Here is a 9,532-nt window from a genome sequence, read left to right as displayed (position 1 = left end):
AGTCACATGCTTAACCAACTGAGCCACTCAGGTGCCCCTGTCGTCCCATTTCTTAGAAGTAAAAATCTGAGGTAAATATGGTGTATTGGTAACTTTGATAAAGCCAGATAGCAGAAGGGGTTTTATGGTCTATCCTTGTCTGGATGTTTGATGTTTTCCAATAAAATCAAGTAATGGAAAAAGTTACTTAGACCTCTCCAGGGATGGAGGGCGGGGTGGGGGGGAGGGCCTGAAGGATTCGTCCCTCTCCAAATGCCTCACCTGACCCAGGTTTGGTCGTTGCTCCCCAGGACCTCCCCCTCTTCTTCAAGGAGCTTATTTGGAAAACTCTAAAGCACAAAGTGGAAATTTCCACACATCTCCCAGGCTGAGCCCTGTCAGTGGAGTCCTTTCCTCAGCCCCACATCCCACCCTGAGCCCTTTGGCGCCCCCCAGTGCAGGCAGCTGCGGTGTTCGGGAGCCAGACTGGCTGGGTCTGAATGTGGGCTCCTCCAGCTACCTGTCTTCGGGGCCTGGGACAAGTCACTCCAGGTCTCTGTGTCATAGGATGGAGGGAGACAATTGGAGAGGGTTCCCTTTCTGCACCAAGGGTTTCGGGGAAACTTGGGTAAGCTGGCCACCTGAGCTCTCTGCCGAGTTCTCCAGAATGGTCACGAACCCCGGGCACCTCCAGGCTCCTGCCCCTGGAAGGTGTTACGGCCACATCTCTGTGGCCCTCGTGGCCTGAAGACACCACACGGGTCCCTTCCATCCTGTCTGCTTTCTCTGCCCCTAAGTACTTTCACGTGCATGGCCTTCTGCGACACTTGTAGGACTTGCTGAGATGGGAACGGGGTCATTGCCGATGCGATGGTTAAGATGGGTGGGCCCTTATCCAATACGGCCTGTGTCCTTATAAAAAGGGGAGATGGGGAGACAGGTGCACAGGGAGAGAACACCATGTGACGGTGACGTCAGCTATCAGAGCGATGTGATTACGAGCCAAAGAAGGCCAAGGAAGCTACAGCAGCGTCGTGGAACAGACTCCCTCACAGCCCTCAGAAAGAGCCGACCTTGGTAACACCTTGATCTTGAACTTCCAGCACCCAGAACTGAGAGACCGTGCATTTCTGTTGCTTCCCCACCCCATCTGTGGTGCTTTTTATGTCAGCCCTCGCAAACGAATCCAGGGACTGATGTTAACCACTTTACGACGACGGAGGAACTGAGGACCCCCCGAGAGCCGTCAAGGTCACGCAGGTACTGAGAACACTGAGCGAGCACTTGATTCCTCTGACACTGTCACAGGGCGTTTGACAGTTTATACGAGGCAATCAGTGATTTCATCAGGGGCTGGGAATAAAAACATGTTGCGATTTATTCTCCCATTAAGCGTGACCAGTTACAACTGCTTTCTGGGTGGTCTGTTCTGAGCTTGATCTAGACGGTATTTGGGGAAAACAATACTTTCACTTATCACCTGCGTAAGATCATATAGCAAGCCAAATGAATGTCATGGGACCCATCGTAAAGACTGCAGCCCTCAGACACGCTATCAGCATGCTGGGTAATTAGAACGAGACTGGCATGTTAGGCAGCTTAATTTACGGCCCCTTTGGCATTTTGGCACAGCCTTGGCCTTCTGATCCAGGCGTCCTTTTCTGCTTTATATCCTTGGGTGTGGATGATTCTCAACTTCTTTCCTTGGGAGCAACTCCCCCCGCCCCCCTTCTCCCTGCGACTCCGCTGAGCCGGTTCCCACACCGTGCTGTCAGCCCGCCAGGGGAGTTTTGGAGTGCGTGGAGGTGGGAAGGGCAGTGGCCATCGGTGTGGAGGTCTGCAACACATATTTCCATCGATCGTTGTGTGGCCTTGGCCAAGCCAGCTCCCCTTCTGGGCTCTGGTTTTCCCACCAGCCAACTGAGGGGCTTGGACAGGAAGGTTTGCTCTTGCCAAACTGGGAGGAGCTTGGAGATCTGCAAAGAAGATAGAGGAGGCCAAGAGCGGGGCTGGCTCACCAGCTATTTTTGGTGTTCAAAACTCCCATAAAAGTGGTGGGTTTTTCTCCATCATGAGCCTAAGCAGGACATCCGGAGGTTGGGCATCCGTCAGCTCAGCTTGGTCCTCTAATTTTGCCCATGCTCACCGGACCCTCTTGGGTGAAAAAGGCAGGAAACATGAATTAATTCTAATTTGTACAATGTAATTGGTAAGCAACTCTTCCAATAGATGTCTTTTATTAAAAGACATCTTTGATTCTGAAAACGTGGAGAACAAGGGAGCTGGCGGACCCCAGACGGCTGTCCGCTCTAAACGCCTGTGATCCCAGTCCTACACCGGACTGGTGCCCTCAAGCTCAGCGGTCCAGGTGGCGGAAGCCCAGCATCTGTGACCCGTCTCTCATGTTCTCAACAGCTGTGTCCCGTAACTTCCCTCCCTCCCCTGGTCATGCCACATCCTCTCTCTTCAGGTTGTAATTGAGGGTCGTATGCTCTGGAAGGGTTTCCAGCCCCAGCTGGTTGCCAGTTGCTGAGATCATCCTTGGCCGTGTTTGTGTACCTCTCTGCGTTGAGAATGACTCTCGAATATGTCTTCGTGTTGCATGTGGCACCCCTTCGCTGCAAGACGTGCAACTCCTTGAGTATCGGGACGGGGCTGTTGACAGCCCGTAACTGGATCTGGGGCCATGGATTCTTCCAGCCTCTGGCCAAGACCTCTGCCTCCGGCACTGTGGCATCAGCTTCCGTGAGGAAGGGTCTCGGGGGGAGTGAATCGGTGATGGCCAGCGCAGCTAGTGAGGGGCCGAGTCGGAAAACAAACCCAGGCCTGGCTGATTTGGTAAGCAGTGTTCCCTTCTCTGTAATGATGTCATATGCCACACCGCAGCCCATCTAGCTCAGGGGGACTGGGGGTGATGGACTCAGGGGGCAGGACCGGCTTTAGTGGGGCTTAATAGCAACATATAACCTTCGTGGGGCAAGAGAAGTGCTTTCCTGAACTCCTAAGGCATCCAGAGGAACAGCAGGGTCAAGGCCAGCTTTAGAGGCCGGTGGGGAGGTCTGCTTAAGGTCTGGGCATGGCTGATGCGGGTGGTGCACCTGAGGTGAGTCCCAGAGGCTCACTGGTACAGCGTGGAGAATCAAGATCACAGGGAGTGCTGTTGTCTATCCATTTCCTTCTTTTCCTCTAATGATAGAATTCCCTCCCTTGTTTTGAAGTTGGGCACGTCGCTGCCCCACCTGAGGGCTACTTTCCCCCGACTCTCTGGCGATGTGACTAAGTTCTAGCCAGTGGTTTGCAAGCAGTAGTGAGGAAGTTTCCTTGAAGAGAAGGAATGTTCCTTTACCTTCCCCTTTCCTTCTCGCTGCAATCTGGAAAGCAGACGTGATGGCTGGTGTTGGAGCAGCAAACTTGGCCTTGAAGTGACCTCGTAAACCTGAGGGGACCACAGCATGGAAGGTGCCGCTTCACGACACTGTGGAGTATTATACTAACTAGAGGACTCTATCTCTGGATATCCTATCTCTGGATTTGTGGGTGAGACACATAAGTTTCTTTTCCTTTTTTTAATTTTTAAACTTATTTATTTATTTTGAGAGACAGGGAGAGATCGGGGGAGGTGCAGAGAGAGAGGGAGAGAGAGAGAATCCCAAGCAGGCTCTACAGAGTACAGAGACTGTCATGGGGCTTGAACCCGCGAACCGTGAGATCATGACCTGAGCCGAAACCAAGAGTCAGGCATTTAACCCACTGAGCCACCCAGGCGCCCCAGAAATAAGTTTCCATTTTGCTGAAGCCGTGGTTCCTGTGGGGTTTCTGTCTCCTTATCCCAAATTCCAGAGGAAACTTAATTCTTTTGTTTTTTCTTTTTTTTCCAGTTTTTCTTTCTTTCTTTCTTTCTTTCTTTCTTTCTTTCTTTCTTTCTTTCTTTCTTTTTTTTTTTTTTTGTAATTCTTCTGATAGCCTTTTGGTGCTGGTCTGTCCTGAACACCTCTCTCACACTTGCTAAATCTCCCCTGTTTCAGCGAAGAGAACAGAGCTCGCTGAGGCCCAGAGCCTTTGGCAGGAACTAGCATCTAACTCTAATTTACTGACATTGTTTCGTTTCTATGGTATTTATTTTTAGGTTACCATCTACTTAAGGTAGGTGGTACCCTTTTCCATTTACAATAGTGACGTGAGGTCACTTTCCTTTTAAAATAATTTGGTTAAGCAAAAACAATTGAATTGATTTAACAGACATTAAGTGACTAAGAGTACAGTTTATGGCTACGATGGCAGAATTGAGGAGGTTATGGCTACGATGGCAGAATCGAGGAGGTTATGACGATGGCAGAATCAAGGAGGTCATGGCGACAATGGCAGAATCGAGGAGGTTATGACGATGGCAGAATCAAGGAGGTTATGGCGACAATGGCAGAATCGAGGAGGTGGCTGGAAGCTGACTAAAGCTGGGGAAACACGGGTGTCGCTTGTGCTGCTTTAGAAAGGATTTCTTCCTTCAGTATCTTATGGTTCTTGTTTTTGATGATTCACAGTATTCTCGTAGTAGAACTACCTAATCCTTGAGGGCAATAATTTGGTAAATACTCCCACGGACCAAGCATGATAGTTAAGAGTATGAGCACTGAAGCCAAACTTCCTGCGCTCAATACTTTGCTCCTGCAATGATCAGCTGTGTGACGTAGGGCAGGCAACTGTACGTCTCTGTGCTCGACATCTCACCTGTACGATGGAGCTGATGACGGTATACAAGGCACTGAACTGGGTAGCTGACATCCATTAAGTGTGCAACAAATGGCCGCTGTTATTCCTGAATCTATGTCTGACTTGAGCACATCAGGAAGTCCGTGTTGAAGGCTTTATACTAAGCCCTTGGGTATCGAGTAACTCTGTCCCGATGCTCAGGAAGTTTTACATCTTATTTTTTTTAAGTTAAAAAAAATGTCATTTATTTTGAGAAAGAGATAGAGAGCAGCTGGGGGAGGGGTCAAGAGAGAGGGAGACAGAATCTAAAGCAGGCTCTGAGTTGTCAGTGGCCTCGAACCCATGAATGGAGAGTTCCTGACTTGAGCCGAAGTCAAGAGTTGGAGGCTTAACCAACGGAGCCTCCCAGGCGCCCCACGAAGTTTTACATCTTGAAGATTTTCCCCAGTTTTTCTACTAACATTCTTTTCCAGCTCTAGTCCAGGATACCACATTGCATTGATCTTCACATTTACCTTATTTACCTCTCTTCTGTAACGGTTCCCCGTGTTTTCCTTGTCTTTAATGATCTTGCCACTTTTTAGCAGCACTTAGGAGTCTGGTATTTTACAGAATTTCCTGAAGTTGGTTTAGTAAAATGCTTTCTCACAAGTAGGCTGATATTATAGATTTGGGGGAACAATACCCAGAGGAGACATCTCACTGCATTATATCACGGGGTATATGATGCTGATATGTCTTATTACTGGTGATATTAATCTTGAGCCCTTGGTTAAGGGGGTGTCTGCCAGGTTTCCCCACTATACAGTTAGTATTTTTCTCTCTTTATACTCTATTTATTAGAAGAGAGTCTAAATTCAGCCCACACTCATGGGGAGAGAAATTAAGGTCCACCTCCTGAAGGAAGGCATAACAAAGAACCTGTGAATATATTCCATATTCCACCACAGTCATAAACAAATATTTTGAGGAAGATATTTTGAAGCTATATCCTGTTTTCCCTGGAACTTTCACCCACTAATTTGAGCATTCGTTGATGGATCTTGCCTGCAGCCATTGCCATTGAGATGTCCGAATGGTGATTTTCTATTTTTCCGATTCATTCTACATTTATTCGTTATGTATCTCATTTCATCCCCACCCTGTTCATTTATTTTTTCAATTATTTGTTTATATCAGTATAGACCAAAGGATATTTATTTTATTCTTTGGGATATAATTCAATACTAACACATTGGGAGCTCTTTTAGAGTGGCCTAAAGCCTTTGACATGCTCCCATAATTTTTTTGAGTGCTTCCTTACTTTCAGGTACCAGAGGATGCTCAAAGTTCATCTTGTATTTTCCCTGCCCCAGCCCTGGGAATCAACCATTTCTCCAAAGAACTCTGGTTCAGAAAATGGTATTTAGAAACCCAGATCTGAGCACTAGGTGTTCTCACTGCAATTGTGGTGTTAGTGTTTCTAAATCCTTTCAGTGAATAGATTTAGGAATGTATGTATATGTACTAACTTGCATGAACCCATCTCTCTCTCTCTCCCTCTCTCCCTCCCCCATCATCATCATCATCATCATCATCATCATCATCATCATCATGTTTCTGATATCTCCAACACTAATACAATACAACCAAGTTTATTCTAGCCTTCCTTTATTTCTCTTGCTTAATTGTAACTTCTTTCTCCAATAGTGACAAACTTCACTCTCAGGACTAATAGCAGAATAGAGAAGGCAGAAAAAAGAATCAGTGAATGTAAAAGTTCACCAGTAGAAATGTTCCAATCTGAAGAAGAAGGAGAAAGATTTCTTAAAAAAAGAACAAGCCCTCTAGGATTTGTAAGACAATAGCAGACGTCTACTGATGTCTCAGAAGAAAGGAGAGAAATGATGGGGCAGAAAAAATATTTGAAGAAATAGTGACTGAAAATTTCCCCGATCTGCTGAAAGTCATGAATTTATAGATTCAAGAGATCCAGTGAACCCCAAGAAAAATAAGCGTAAAGAAAACCACATCTGGATGCATTATAGTCAGAATACTGAAAACCAGAGAGAAAGAGAATATTTCAAAGCAGCGAGAGAAAAACAACACATTACGTAGTGGGGAACAGTAATTTTGACACCCACAGACTTCTTGTGAGAAAACATGGAGTACCAGAAAATAGTGGAACGACATCGTTAAAGTACCAGAAGGAAACATTGTCAACCTAGAATTCTATATACAGCAAATATATCCCTCCAAAAAGAAAGCAGACACTCTTTTACAATGCCAGCAGATCTTCACTGGAAGAAAAGCAAAACAAGTTCTTCAAGCTGGTGGGAAATTATACCAGAGGGAAACTTGGACCCCCAGAAAGGAATAAAGAACACCAGTAATGGTAAATGTCTGGGTAAATATATACAACTATTTGTTTCCTCTCAATTTCTTTAAAATACATGCGGTTATTTTAAAATGAAATTATAATAGTGTAGATGTAGATGTAATACACGTGACAACTACTGTTTAAAGAATGCTGGGGGTGGGGTAGTGTAAGGGATAAATGATGGAACTATACAGTTGCAAAGTTTCCACATCTTATGTGAAATAATAGAATACTGACTGAAAAATCAAGAGTGTGTGCTATAATCCTTACTGCAACCTCTAAAAATCATGCAACTATTTATATTTAAAAGATATATTAAATAGACATATTAAATGTAATTCTAAAATACACTTAAATCGTCCAAAGTAGGAAGGAAAGGGGGAGTAAACAAACAAGAACAGAGGAGACGAACCGATAACAAATCATAAAATGGTAGACCTGATTTCAATCATGTCAATAATTAAATGTTGATGGACGAAGCAGTCCAGTTAATACATAGTAATTCTCATTATGACTACAACCATTATCACTGTGGGTTGCAGGAGAGTGAGGACATCTTTCTGATCTGATTAATCTTCTAGAATATCATTCAACCCTGAGCACCTAGGGTTTGCTTTGGGTTATCTGCTGCTTCTGGAAAAGGCTGCCTTGTCTCCCCACCAGGCAGTGTGCTCCTGAAGGGACCATCTCTCTGCTGAGTTCCCAGGCCTGAGGACAGAATTGGATGCTTATGGCATGGTCCTGACCAAATGCAGAACATCCCAGAATCAGCACCCGGGAAGACACAGCCGTCACGGAATCCAACCTGACAAATGTCTCAGTCTCCCTTAATAGAAATCTCTCATCTAAGATTAGTTTTTAAACAGATTTCTTAAGGTAATTAACGTGCACATTGTATTTTTAAAAACTTGGCCATTAAAAGTCAGCCTTCCTCCTATCCTGGAACTATAAATGAATAAACACAAAGTTTTGCTATGTGTTCAGTCTGAACCCCCTCCTGGGGGACAGGTGGCAGGGCGTGGGGTGGGGCTGGACACACCAGCGACAGGAGCAGTTGGGTTTTGCATTCTTTTCTGCTCAAGCAGATGTCTGCCTCATGTTCTTTTTTTAGCTTTGGAAACCAACTTCCTGGAATCTATGTCCTCACCATGGGCAAGCAATAATAGTATTCCAGAAAGCTTGTTTTTATGGAGGAAAATCCAGCTAAGCATAGTGGGCTGGTCCTGCCAGTTTCATCAAACGCAGAATTTGCGTGAAGAGGAAAGTCCTTCATAACTGAGAGTTGAAGGAGTATGGGTGGGGGAGTGTAGCTAGAAATAATCTCTGCTGGTTAAATTTAGGGATTTAAAAAACAAGCCACTGGTGAAACGCTATTTAATATTCAAATGGTTTGGAATTGTTTCTCTTCAGAGGACAGGAGAGTGGAAAAGTGAAAAGGTCATGGGCTATGGAATCTGATAGAATTGGTTTCATTCCCATTCTGTCGCTCATGGCGGTAGCAAGTCACTAAGCACTAAGCCTCAGTTTTCCCATCTGTGAAATGATCCTGGCATATAGTAAATACTTGACAAATACAGTTTTCCTACCCATCACTTCCATCTCCCTGTGCGTTGGTGTTTTCTGGCTGCCGAATAACAAACCATTCCCAAACCAAGTGCCCTCAATGGACGAGGCGTTATTCGTGCTGAGTGCTCAAGCAGCATCCAGTCATGGCTTCTGGTATTCTCGCCCTTCTTTGATCCTCTGCCCTTATGTGTGGCTGGACACAGTGACTTTCTTCTAATGAGTGGATGTGGCAAAAGTGATGGGATGTCACTTCTGTGATTAGGTTACAAGGCCGGTGGCTTCCATCTTGCTCCCATTTTGGTTCAACCGCCATGGCTTGCGGGAAGTAAGCCACCACGTGATAATTGGGCTCACCCGACAGGGAACTGGAGGCCATCCTGCCAGCAGCCACAGGAGTGAGCTTGGACTGCAGCAGCCTTCCCCAGGGGCACCTTGTGACGATTAAAGCCCCAGGCAATACCTTGATCACAGCCCTTGAAAGGCCTTGGTGCAGGGGACCCAGCCAAGCCATGTCCAGATTCCTGATCTGCAGAGGCTGTGGGAAAATAAATGTCTCAAGTCACAAAGTTATGGGGTAATTTGTTATGCAGTGATAGGTAACTGTAGGAATCTGCAATTTGGAGAGGACTCAGCAGGGAAGCTTGCCTGTCTTTTACTTGTCAGCTGGGTGGGTGTGGAAGCTGGGAACTGAAACTATGAAAGCTCCCTCCCCCTCCTTCCTTCTGTCTTTCCTTCCCTCTTTTCCTCCCCCCTTCCCTCCTGCACTTGTCTGGAGGTCAATGCTGGCTGTGGGCTGAGACTTTCGCTTACTGTTGGCTGGAACACATGTGTGTGGCTTCTCTATGAGGCCGGGGTTTCCTCAGAACAAGGAGGCTGGGTCCCAAGGGAGAGAGAGAACAAAAGAGGGGAGGGGTAGGGAGA

At 46.1% G+C, this 9,532-nt stretch overlaps 1 long non-coding RNA gene across 1 annotated transcript; it reads left to right on the top strand.

Moving 5' to 3' along the window:
* The first annotated feature begins 245 nt into the window (after positions 1-245).
* LOC109493441 lies at positions 246-9,170 on the top strand. Its single transcript, XR_002147689.3, has 3 exons — positions 246-3,516; positions 6,376-7,060; positions 7,709-9,170. It is a non-coding gene; the product is annotated as an uncharacterized LOC109493441 (long non-coding RNA).
* Positions 9,171-9,532: the final 362 nt, after the last annotated feature.

Source organism: Felis catus, chromosome D3 (genome assembly GCF_018350175.1).
Source record: "Felis catus isolate Fca126 chromosome D3, F.catus_Fca126_mat1.0, whole genome shotgun sequence".
Classification (NCBI taxonomy): Eukaryota; Metazoa; Chordata; class Mammalia; order Carnivora; family Felidae; genus Felis; species Felis catus.
This window is presented reverse-complemented; position numbering and strand designations above follow the sequence as displayed.